General features: G+C 31.3%; 1 long non-coding RNA gene across 1 annotated transcript; it reads left to right on the top strand.

The window, feature by feature from the left end:
- Window positions 1-394: 394 nt before the first annotated feature.
- LOC149373399 (uncharacterized) lies at window positions 395-1,733 on the top strand. Its single transcript, XR_016293405.1, has 3 exons — window positions 395-494; window positions 1,011-1,532; window positions 1,624-1,733. It is a non-coding gene; the product is annotated as an uncharacterized LOC149373399 (long non-coding RNA).
- The last annotated feature ends 11,085 nt before the right edge of the window (window positions 1,734-12,818 follow it).

Genomic DNA, 12,818 nt, shown 5'->3' with positions numbered 1-12,818 from the left:
GGCAGCAGGACAAGATACTACCAAGAGATATATAGATATATTATTTGAATACGGTTTATTTACATTGTTTCATAAAAAAATTCATAAAAATTGTTGACATTGTTGCTTTTAGCAGTTTCTTAAATTTACTTATATTTAAAGTATCATAATAGTTCTCTTTGAAAATTTGCTCGTTCATCCTTTGAATTTAAAATCTCCCGCTCTCTCACATACAAGTAATAGTGAAAGTGTATTGGTGAGACGCCATGATAGACCGTGTTTAAATGATATATCTATATCTTTAGGTAGCATCTTGTCCTGCTGCCCTCTGGCGGTTGAGCTTGCTCACGATTAATCCTCATACCAGAATTTTGGCCTAGATTCGACGTCTAACCAGTTTGTTCGTCCTTGCATGTTGAAGCAGTCCTACATGTAATCCTACGATGCAAGACGTTGCCCAGCTTCCAGGTACTATCGTTCAAGGGTTAAACTGATGTGACAGGCAGAATGAGGAGGTATTGTCTGTTGTTTTGTACGTAATTAGAATTAAAGCCTACGATTCTCTGAATCAATATTTATACTGGCTACCAGACAGCTGTGTGATGCCAAATTTTAAAATTTTAGTTAAATATTACCTTATAACTTTTTGTTAGGCTTTTTTTCAAGTTGTACTCTAAATTATGTTTCAACACGTTTATTAAGAGTAATTACTTATTCTTGTCCTGCTTCTAAATAGCAATGAATAACTTAATATTTTTAGTCAAAATCAGTTTAACCTTCTATTTACATAAAGAATTAAGTATTTAGTGGACATTGATATTGATATCTCATTCATGTATTTTGCAAGGTACTTTTAAGAACTCAGCTAATTTCGTTTGTTTATGCGCTATTAAGTTAACAAGTTTAAGCTGCTAATGTTAATGAAAAATCTGTTCTAATTTCAACTAACCAAAGCAGATAAAATTGTAAAAATCTAAATTTTCTAAGCTAAGTCAATCAATCAATAAATGTTACTTTGTTTTGAATTGCAGGTCAGCATAAAGAAAAAAAAAATCAACATAGTTTGATTTCTTAGCAGTTTATTAAAAAGTACATGGAACAGCTTTGATGTATTAAGCGATATCAATAAGGCTGCATTTAGTCTTTCATCGGATGGAGTACTTACTATAACTGCTCATCCCAAATAACAACCCGTATCAATCAACGAAACAGTGGTTTTAATTTAAAAGACAGAAAAATCAGATGTCCAGAAAACTTCAGAAAAATCCAAAGTATCAAGTGCTAAAGCTCTTCCCACGTCCTTAAAATATAGTAAAAATGGATACAGGTAGCAATAATAAGTTAAATATTTGCACTGCTACTTTCTCTCCAAACACAGTTCTGATTTATGCATGTCTCTAACAAAAATTGAATACACCCATCGACTTACTGGCTATTTTTCATGTGGTTCGGAAGTCAGTAATATTAGCACTTTCATGACAGAGATAGCCAATCCTTCGTACAATGTTACAGGCTGTTATTTTAAAACTGTCACCATGCGTCTCCTTAACTTTGTAAGTATAAAACAAACAATTTTTATCGTACCACATGTTACGTCAACAATGATTTTAGATTTCAACAAATGACAATTTGTATTTTTTACAGGGTTCTAATAATATTCGATTATCTTATCAAAGCAGGCAGTGAGATCGCCAAGCAATTTAAGAACTCTTTTGCTGTTTGTATGCTGTGTCATAACTTGCACTTTTTGCAACTGGCTGTTATATTAAAACTATCATCATATGTCTCTTTACATATGTAAGTAAGAAAATAAAATACTATTTACTGATTACATGCCATGTAAAAAAATCAATCATTACAAATATCAAAAAACTAATTATTACAAATAAATAAATCTAAATTTTCGTTATAATGATTTATTTTATTTTATCACCTAAAAATTATTATTTACCTCAGTGTCTACAACTAATTAAATAAATACTTCTATATTTGTAAGTCAACTCTACTATTTCAAAGTTGAATATTACATGTATTTAATTATAGTTATATCGCAAATCATAAAATATTCCAATTGGAAAAAAAGTTTTGTATTTAGAATTAAAAGCAGTTGCAAATAAAAGTAGTATTTTAAAGTATAATTATTAAATAAAATGAGATCTAAGAAGGAAAAAATTTGGTGAGTAGAAACCCAACTATTTTTTAGAATGAATAATCGAAAAAATGTGACCTTTGGTGAGCCAGCATCGTCGATTGAAGACACGACTATTTTTTATATTATTTATTAATGAATTCTTTTTCTTATGTCACCAAGCATCAGCAGTTAGAAACCCAACCGTTTTTTTCGTATTACTAATAAATATAAAATGCCCTTCAGCATACAAGCATCGGTAATAAGAAATCCAACTGTATTTTAGTGTTGTTGATAAAAAAAATGTGCCCTTAGGCGAGCAAGCAGTGGCGGTTAGAAACCTAACTTTTTTTTTGTATTATTCAATAATAAATTTTTTCTCTTAAGAAAGCAAGCATTAGCAGTTTGAAACACAATTGTTTTTTAGTAATAATAATTAAAAAAAATTCCTTTAGGCGTGCAAGCATCATCGATTAAAGACCCAACTATTTTTTTTGTTTTCTTTATTAATAAATTTTTTTTTTAGGCAAGCAAGCATTGTCGTTCAGATTTCTAGTAAAAAATCTGTAATTAAATATTTATAATTGAACGAAAATGCCCTGGGGCTAGCTATTATTGGTGATTAAAGACCCAAATATTTTGTTTTTATTATTTATTAATTAGTTTTTTCTTAGCTAAACAAGCAACAGCGATCATAAACCTAACTGTTCTTTGGTATTATGATTAAAAATTTGTTTTTAGGCAAGCAAGGATTGGTGATTAGAAACCTATTTAATTTTTCTTATTATTAGTTCATTAAAAATATGCTGTGGTGTGCAAGCATCAGATTATTAGAGACCCAACGATATTTTTAGTATTATTTGATAACGAGTTTTTTACGAACATGCATTTGTAATTAGAAACCCAACTGTATCTTAGTATTGTTAATTTAAAAAATGTGCCCTAAGACGAGCAAGCATCGGCAGTTAGAGATGTAACAATTTTTTTGTATTATTTAATAATGAATTTTTTTCCTTAGAAAAGCAAGCATCGGAGATTCGAAACATAACCGTTCTATCGTATTGTTAAAAAAAATGTGGTCTTAGGCAACCAAGCATCAGTGATTAGAAACTAAGCATTTTTTTTTTGTATCATTTAAAAAATAAATTTTTTTCTTAGGAAGCAAGCATCAGCAGTTTAAAATACAAATGTTTTTTTAGTATTATTAATTTTGAAAAAATGTCAGGCATGCTAGCATTGGCGATTCAAAACATAACTATATTTTAGTATTGTTGATTAATAAAAACTACCTTTAGTCGTGCAAGCATCAGTAATTTGAAACCCAACTGTTTTTTTAGTATTATTATTTAATATAAAATGTTCTTAGGCGTGCAAGCATTGGCGATAAAATTTATATCTGTAATTTAGTATTTTTAATCAAACAAAAATGCTTTGAGGTGACCAAGCATTGTTGATTAGAGACCCAACTATTTTTTTTATATTATTTATTAATGGATGTTTTTCTCAGGTGAGAAAGCGTTGGTGATGGGAAATCCAAGTCTTCTTCAGAATTATGAATAAAAATAACTTTTTTCTCGGGCAAGAAAGTATTGTGAATTAGAAATCCAACTGTTTTGTAGTATAGATAATTACAAAAACGTTTTCTTAGGCAAGCAAGCATCGGCAGTTAGAGACTTTACTATTTTTTTTGTATTGTTTATGATGAACTGATTTCTCCGGAGAGCAAGCATTGGCGATTATAGAACCATCCTTTATTAGCATTGCTTATTAACTAAAAATTATTTTGGGCGAACAAACATTGGTGATTATCTACGTTAATCTTTTTCAGTATTGTCTAATAATAAATACATTTAGATAATTAAGCATTAGCATTTGGCAATGTAACCGTTTATTAGCATAATATAGTAACAAGAAACATTACCTGGCAAGAAAGAATTCATGATATAACACACCCATAAATTAATTTTTTTAAAAAGGTAACCCTGAACAAACGCAAATTTACTTATCGTCAATGCTAGGTTTCATAACAGTCGATGAATACTTAATGAAACACTTAAACTTAAATAGTATGTTTCTTGCTTGCTTTTGTGGACATTTTATTAATATATGTATAATATTATAAAACAGTTAGGTTGCTTATTAGCAATGCCTCCTGTTCTATCTATTGATATATATATTTCGTTGATAAACTCTACTAATAAAAAGAAAGGTTTTTATTCGCCAATGCTTGCTTGTCTAAAAACATATTTTCCCTATCAATAATACAAAAAAAAACAACAGTTAGGTGTTTTATCGCCGATGCTTGCCGGCGAGAAAGCATCGGTGATTTAGGTTACGACTAATTTTATAGAATTATTTATAAATTAATTTTTTTTCAGGTCAGCAAGCATCAAGGATTCGAGACCCAACTGTTTTTTATTATGAATAATTAAAAAACTGTGCTCTTGGGGTGATTAGAGACACAACTATTTTTTTTATACTATTAAATAATTTTTTTCATAGGTAAGCAAGCATAGGAGATGACAGACCCAACCATTTCTTTTTTGTTTCAGTTTTGGATAAATTTTTTTCTTAGGCGAACAAGCACTGCTGATTTGATTTTATACTGTTTTTTTAAATTATTAATTAAAAAATTGTGTCTTAAGTAAGCAAGCATCGGCGAGCAAATTTCTATTCGCAGCTAGTTTATAGCTATATATATACATGTATATATATGTATGTATCAAATCCAACTCCTTACAACCCTAACTTTAGAAAGCTTCGTATGATTTGATGTATTTAATAAAATAATGCATATTACATTTGACTTTTTCGTTCACAAAATTCTTCATAAGTCTATATCAATATATAAAAAATGTTAAATTTGGTTCAGTTTAAATCAATTAATATAATAGTGAAATGTCATCAGTCTAATTAATTAGTAACTTTAATTTGTAAGAATGAAGAAACATTACACCTTATGAATTTGTTTTACCTAACTTATAAGTAACCTTTGCGACAGGGTCACAGCGTTGAGCACACATATGCAGATACCTATCTGTGGTAGTTTACTATGCTGTAGGTATATGTGCCTGTATGTGTGCTCAGCGTGCTCGGATAATGCCTCTCAGGTCTGAGTCGTGCGCACGCGCTTATTGAGCACCGTTGATGTGATTTAATCATGAGAATAGTGGCTTATTGATCGTTCGTAATTCCTTAGTTCCCACGATGAATGGAGCTTCGATAACTTAGTGGTTAGCATGCTAGCCTTCTAGCCGGAGATACTCGAAGGGTCGTGGGTTCGAACCCTGTCGAAAATTTTCGACATCCGCATCTATTTAATCCTCCATAAGTGGTATGGAAGGCGGTAGGGTGTCAAGAAACTTTCTGCAGGGAGGTATGTGGGGGGCAGCGCGGTGTCTGAACGGAAACAAGGCTTAGCCAGAATAAGGGAAAAATGAAGGAATTTTACCTTATTTTGAGGAGGGTAGTGGTGGTCGACGAGGGCCTCTTGGGAGTTTGTATGGAATTCCCAACACTAACAACTATATAAAATAGGAATACATGTATATATATTGTTATTTAGGAGGGGCGGACCACTCCTCCAACACTTTTAGCCCCCTCATCTCTCCTAGCTTTCTTCCAAATAAGGCTTAATTTCTTTTTGTTTTTCTATAAAATGAGTCAATTCTATTCTACTTCAGCCCCCCTCACATTTCTTACCATTTTTTTCCTCCCGTTTCAAATTAAGGCAAATTTGGTTTTATTTCCTTGTAAAATTGACCCAATTAAATTTTGGATAGCCCCTCTCAGCACTTGTCACATCTCCTGTGCCCCCTACATCACCCCTCAAGAAGACAGAATTTAATTTATTTGTTTTGCCATCTTTCTTGCTCCTCCCTTACTTTTTTTGTGGAGGCAGACCTTTCAAGATAATACGTAAATCTTACACAATTAGTGAGTAGTGGACTTACTTTGTTTTCAATGGTTATGGAGCATGGAATAAAGGTGGAATGCGCTACTTGTAGACATGGTAACTGGTTAACGTCTCTGCGAACTAATTTTATATGCACCGTTACACGTTTAGTATAGGATACAGTTAATCAAACATTTTTCTCCTATACGTAAGATCATCCTATATCCATGTTGTTATTTCTTTATGCATTTATTTAAAGGTAAAAGTGAATTTAATTTTTACCTTTCTTACTTTCTGACTCCAAAATCTTGTTTGAGTGAGGGTATTATTTTATGTACCACTTATTAAACTTTTTAAAAATCAATTCTTTTTCCATTACTAATTTAATCACTTAAAATACTAATTAAAGGTAGAAACCGCCAAAAAAAAAAAATTTGTTTTTCAATGGTCTCATAACAGTTTGTTTGTTCAAAAATTTTATCCATTTGAGAATCATGCTTTTTTGGTGGCAGTTTACTTAAAATTTTAATGCAAAATCTTTAATACATTTTTTTAGATTTTAAAGCATCAGACACCATTTCTTTTTTTAAATATCAATTAAGAAATCAAAAGCTCTGGGCCTTTGGAGAAAAAAAATCTTATCTACCTAAGGTTATTTTTCCTTATTCGTCACTTTCCTTATTCTCTATTTTATAATTTAAGACGTTTAATAAGAATAATTTATGTACTTATAAATTTTTTCAAATTCGCCAACTTTCTATAATTTGAACTAAACTGTTATTGAAATTCTCCAGCTGTTTATGGATTTTTCCATTTTTTTTATTTTGAAAATAGTTTTTTTGTTGTTCTTAATATGAGCTGGTACATTGACAACTCAATTACTTCTACCACACATTAAAAGTATTTACCTTATACTTACCAAAAGCATAACTTATTTTTCTGGCTTCTAAAGTAAACTGTTCTGTTTTCGTAAAAAAATTTAACAGTAATATTTGGTATGTCATTTTGTGTCGTATTTTTTTGAAATTTACAAACAATATTTTCCACCTTATATCATTTTAGATTCTACGTAACAGTTATGCATAAATCTGGCCTACTGCATTTTCTTATCAGAACCATTGTATCCTGATAATGGTGCTGCATGTAACGCGTGCCACTAAAGTACGTTAATGTTCGTACAAAGAGATTTTCTATTTTTCAAATATTTAAAAGCAGTATTCAAATATCATCTGATAAATCTCAATAGCATTTAAATTTTGATGATTGAATATTATATCTGAAATAATTCATACGTTTGTTTTGTACCATAATAAGTAAATTTTTAAAAAGTTGTTTGTCAATTTTAAGACATGTAGTTATAAACTGACTGTTTTAACGTCAAATCGCAGAAATGATTTATGTATGTAATATTATAAAATAAAAAGATCTTCATCGCAACTATGATTTTTCTAAGTATTTGAAATCCAACTAAGATCATTCACTGGAAACAATTAAAAATACCATTGAATCAACAAATCATACTAACTTTTCTTAATTATGTGTAATTTCAAATATTATTCAGGAAATCTTTCTGGTGCATAGAAGCATCGAAACTATAAATCATTTCAAAGTTCTATACTATTATTACGCTGGACTCAGCTGTCGTTGGTTAGTTATATGTATGACTTTTTTATCATTGTTACGTATGAAAAATACATTTTGTAGTTTGGTAATTTATCTTCATTCATGACTTGTTATGAATATTCATAATTTTCGACTATCTTATTATTTTTTAACGTGATGTTTAATAAACTTTTTATTGAATTTTAATCTCTTTATTATGACTGTAATATCATCATATGTGTATATCTGCTTGTCGAGTTTCATGGAGAGTCTATGGAAAAATTGGATACGGTTACAAAGAAAGGCAATGGGGATCATGGGAGGATAAGAAGAAGTTCAAAACAATTTAGAAAATTTTTTTGAAATTTTCAAAAATACGTCAAGTAAATAAAGGTGATCACATATATAATAATTATTCTCTATTTTGTTTCCTGTGGATCATTGAAGCAAAACATTATTTAATAAATTTTCAGTGTTATAATTTTATATAATTTTATTCTATGAAATTACATACTGGAGGGGGCTCCTTCAAAATGAAAGGGGCGATAGGAGGGGCTTAATTGTGAGATATTTTTTATTGCACGTAATTTATAATGCATCGTTTATCTTGGTAGAGCCTCGGGTCTTATAAACATACAGTATAATGTATACGAATTTCATTGACCACTGCTAACTGCAGCTGTAATTATAGCACGTAAACATTATTTTACTCTACTGGATGCTTTTAAACGCGTGGTACAATCTTGGGCTTCGTATTAGGTCTTGTATAAGTCGAGTTGGGAAAAACAAATATTCTTCCTAAAGTTTGGCATAATAGTCATGCCAATATAAAGTGGGAATCTCGTCCTCGATGGTGACAGAGCTAACGCAACTATATTGCCACAAATTCTTCAAGATCCATCCTTTTTCTAAGCCATATAATCGGACTATCCCAAGGACTCTTGAAGAATCTACAAACACCCTATAAAACAAAACTATCAAGCACAGGTTTTAGCTTCTCTTGGTCAAGTTGTCTGTAGTACTTAGCTGCTGGAAGACCAGTGATCTCAACATAATAAAAAAAAGTACGTGACGTTATTACTAAAGAGAGTTAAAAGCCTGTCACTTTAGGAAAATTATTTTATCGATTTTTTCTTAAATTCTTATCAGGTACACTGAATTGAAAAAAAAATGTATTAGGTAGCTCATTGAAATGAGCTTTTTTAATAGAACAATACTATGATAGTTTCCACGATTTTTGAACCATGTTAATTTATAATTGATACGTATATTTATACAGTGTTTTTCGAATACACATGGTGGATAAAACTTCTTATATATTTTCTTGATAGCAGAATCAAAACAAAAAAAAGAATACTTTCATGCACCAAAAACTGTACTTTTCATTAATAAATAAAAATTTTTTAACATGATAAGTAAAATACTGGATAAATAGCTTAAGAAATTTAGCTTATATTATTATAAATAACTATTATTTGGATGGATAAATTTCTGTACATCAAGTATAAGTATAAAAAAAGCGTTTTTTTGTAAGATTTAACAAATGGCTTCTGATTATTTGAAATATTTATTAATATTTTATAATATAAGTGTAATTACACAATATTTTTTATATATTAATATGAAATAATAGCAAACGTACAGTGTGTATCATCAAATGTACGCAAATATAGTTTTTTTGTAAGGCTCTATAGAAAGTACTTGACCCTGAAGTAACGTACAAAGTTAAAACTTTATTATATGTTCCATTGAATGTTAATTAAAAAATATTGGTCCAATTTAACCTCAAAATCGGAAAAACATAAGAATTTGACTGATATTGCGTTCGTATTGATTTTAAACAGAATAACTATTCACACAATACTTTTATATTTAACTAGTCATACAATACTTTTAGATTCAAGAATTATTAAAATCATACCATAAGAGAAACTATCAGAAAAAAGAGTTAATAATAGTTGGAGCTTTAGAATTAATAGGCCAAACATTTCGTAATTTATATACAGTCAAACTAATATTTTCAAAATATAATAATTAGTTGAAGATTAAATTTTCTGCTAACTATTATAATTAAAGAAAAAATAACTTAACATATAGATACGAGAAAACTTAGATCTCACGCTCCCTGACAGTCCATGGGACTAGCGATATATCCAGCCGTTCATTTGTTTATTAAAATAAAGAAAGAGAATGTTTTGTTTGCATAGTGTATATAAATTCATAGTATCTTTCTCGTCACGCTCCTCGGGATCCTGCCATTAATGGTATCAATTAACTCTTATGTTGCGCAGCCCTTTGACACCACTTCTTTTAGTATTATTTATTTTTCTTTTTAATATTATTGTTTAGTTTTAGTAATGATGCACTAATTTCTTTTATTTAATTGATTATATTTTATTTTGCATAGCACGTTAAAAACCTTTTGGAGCTTTGACCTCGTCTGGAAAAGAGTTAAATTGACTTATTTTAATACAAATTTTTACCGTTTGCGTTTTAAAATCAAACAGCTGTGTTTCTTTTTAAAATCGTCTCGAATTTTTAGAACGCTTTTTACCGTAAAAATCAATTTTTTAAACATCGAAAATCGTTAAAAATCTATTAAAGGGTCTTTTAAAACTAAATATAAAATTAAAACTTTTTTTTGATTACTTTCAGGATCAGTTTTGGGAATTTGAAAACAAAAATTCTTCATTGACCAAGTTGAATCTGAATCTCTTAGAAATTTTGGCCCTAAAAACCATCGACTCCCCTTTCCCAAAGATTCGTAAGCAATTTTTGTACCATCATCTACTGGGTTATATTAAGAAGGTATCTACTTCCATTCAGCACCTAACGATCTTTCTTTAATTTTTAATTATCGATTTGCAACAAAGGTTTTATAATCGTGGAGGTCTTTCTTAATACGATGAAGTGTTATCTCGAAATCAGACCAAAAAACTTGACGAGTTATTTCAAAGGTGTGTTCTTTCTTGATTACATTTGCAAGTTCGGTAGCAAACTCAGCAGCTTGAAACTCTAATCGTGAAATTGTACATTTTTTAACTAAGCTATTCTGCTTTTTGCCATAATAAAAGATACATGATAATTACCATCTCTTCTCAGAAAACGCCAATACGCAACTGCTTAATAAGCTCTCAAACTTGCATTACAAAAAATATAAAGCTCGGCGCTTTTGAAATAAGAGTCTTTTTAAGAAGCGTCATTACTTGCCCACTTATGCATAGACCAATTAACGTTAGCACTGATTTTAATTGCTTGCTCAACTTTCATGGACGCTTCTTCTAACGTTTTACTGCTATCTAAAAAGTCATCCATACAACAATTATCGATTAAACTTTTTGCAGTAACTGGAAATTATGACGAAAATTGAAGCAGCATTAAAATTTTTAACATATAACGCAGTACAAGGTTAAGATTTAGCCCCAAATAGAACGGTACACATAATGAACTGCTCTGGCTCTTTAAATCTATCTCTTTCCTGCCACAAGAAACGCTGAGCATCACGGTCTTCTTTGCAAAGTTTTATCATGAGAAACATGTCGTGTAAATCGGCTGTTATTGCAAAGGCATACTGCCTAAATCTCATCAGAACTTCAAGTAAAGGTTTCAAAAGAGTAGGACCCGTAAATAATAAGTTGTTAAAACTAGTTTCATAGGATTTCGCTGCTAGATCAAAAACGAGTCGTAATTTTCCTGGTTTATTAATATTTGTAACACCAAAATGAGGTCAATACCAAACCCTATTATTTTTTCCAACAGTGTCTACTTTTTTCGCAAAACCCTTCTTAAAAAGTCTATCCATTTCCTTATAATACGATTGTGCATAATTTTCGTCGCGGTTGATTTTTGGTTTCAACGATAATAATCTTTTCAAAGCATTTGGACGGCTGTTAGGAATGTTTAAATTTTCATCTTTCCATAAAAGCCTAACTTCCCATTCTTTGTTTCTATATTTGCAAGTTTGTTTAAGAATTTCTAAAGCACGATCATTTTTAAAATTTTATCTGAACAATTTAAATTTTCAATTCCGAAATGAAACTTAATCAAATTATTTAACTCCTCTTCACTACGAGTAATGGATCGATCTTCGGAAGTTTTGACACTAAAAGAATTAACTTGACAGAAATTTTCATTAGAAAGATACCCATGAATTGACCATCCCAATAGGTATTCTGAAATATAAAATTTATGTGTTACTATACGGGAATTTCGAGCTAGAATTAAATTTGCATTATCTTGACCTAACAGCAATGAAAGGGCAACGTCAAAGTGTTCAATTAAAATACCAGTGTTTTTAAAACAGAAGTCCACCAACCTTTCGCTTACAAATTGTTTGGGTAGTGAGAGATCATTGACTAGTAATATATATTTCAATTTAAAGACGTTAGAATTAAATTTGCTGTGTATACTAAAATTCATTTTTTGATTAGACATTGTGATCGCAACATTTCCACCCCACACCACAAACATGTCACTTTTATTTGTAACTAAATCGAGCTCTTTTACAACTCGTGCACCAATTATACAGCATGTAGCGCCTCCATCTAATAAAGTATAAATAACCGTGCACGTTTGGGACCCATAATCGTGACTGGAATAATTTGTATACAGAGCAATTTTCAAGATAATGATCGTTTTTACCACAACAGGCACAAGAAAAATTCAAAAACGATTTATCCAGTGAGGACTTAGAAACGGTCAATACTCGTCATCCAAGCCAACCGTGGGTCCAAGGCCTTGACGAGACGGACGGAAATGCAGCGGGGCTGGAGAAGGGGACGGTGGCTCGTCATCCGAGCCAACCGTGGGTCCAAGGCCTCGACGAGACGATCGGGAACGTAGCGACGCTGGAGGAGGTGACGATGTCTCGTCATCCGAGCCAACTGTGGGTCTAAGGTCTCGACGAGACGATCGAGAATGCAGCGAGGCTGGAGGAGGTGACGGTGGCTCGTCATCCGAGCCAATTGTGGGTCCAACGCCTTGACGAGACGATCGGGAAGGCAGCAGAGCAGGAGGAGGTGTCGGTGGTTCGTCCTCCAAGCCAACCGTTGGTGCAAGGCCTCGATGAGACGGATGGAAATGTAGCAGGACTGATGGAAGTAACAGTGGCTCATCAACTACGCTTTTCATTAATTTAGGGCTGAAGCAAAATTTTTTCGTTGCAGAGCGTAGTGGAGTTGATGGAGATACACGACGAATGTTCCGGCCAAAATG

The sequence above is a fragment of the Copidosoma floridanum genome, unplaced genomic scaffold (assembly GCF_036245765.1).
Source record: "Copidosoma floridanum isolate Cflo_tuat_1 unplaced genomic scaffold, Cflo_Japanese_pri ptg000031l, whole genome shotgun sequence".
Classification (NCBI taxonomy): domain Eukaryota; kingdom Metazoa; phylum Arthropoda; class Insecta; order Hymenoptera; family Encyrtidae; genus Copidosoma; species Copidosoma floridanum.
This window is presented reverse-complemented; position numbering and strand designations above follow the sequence as displayed.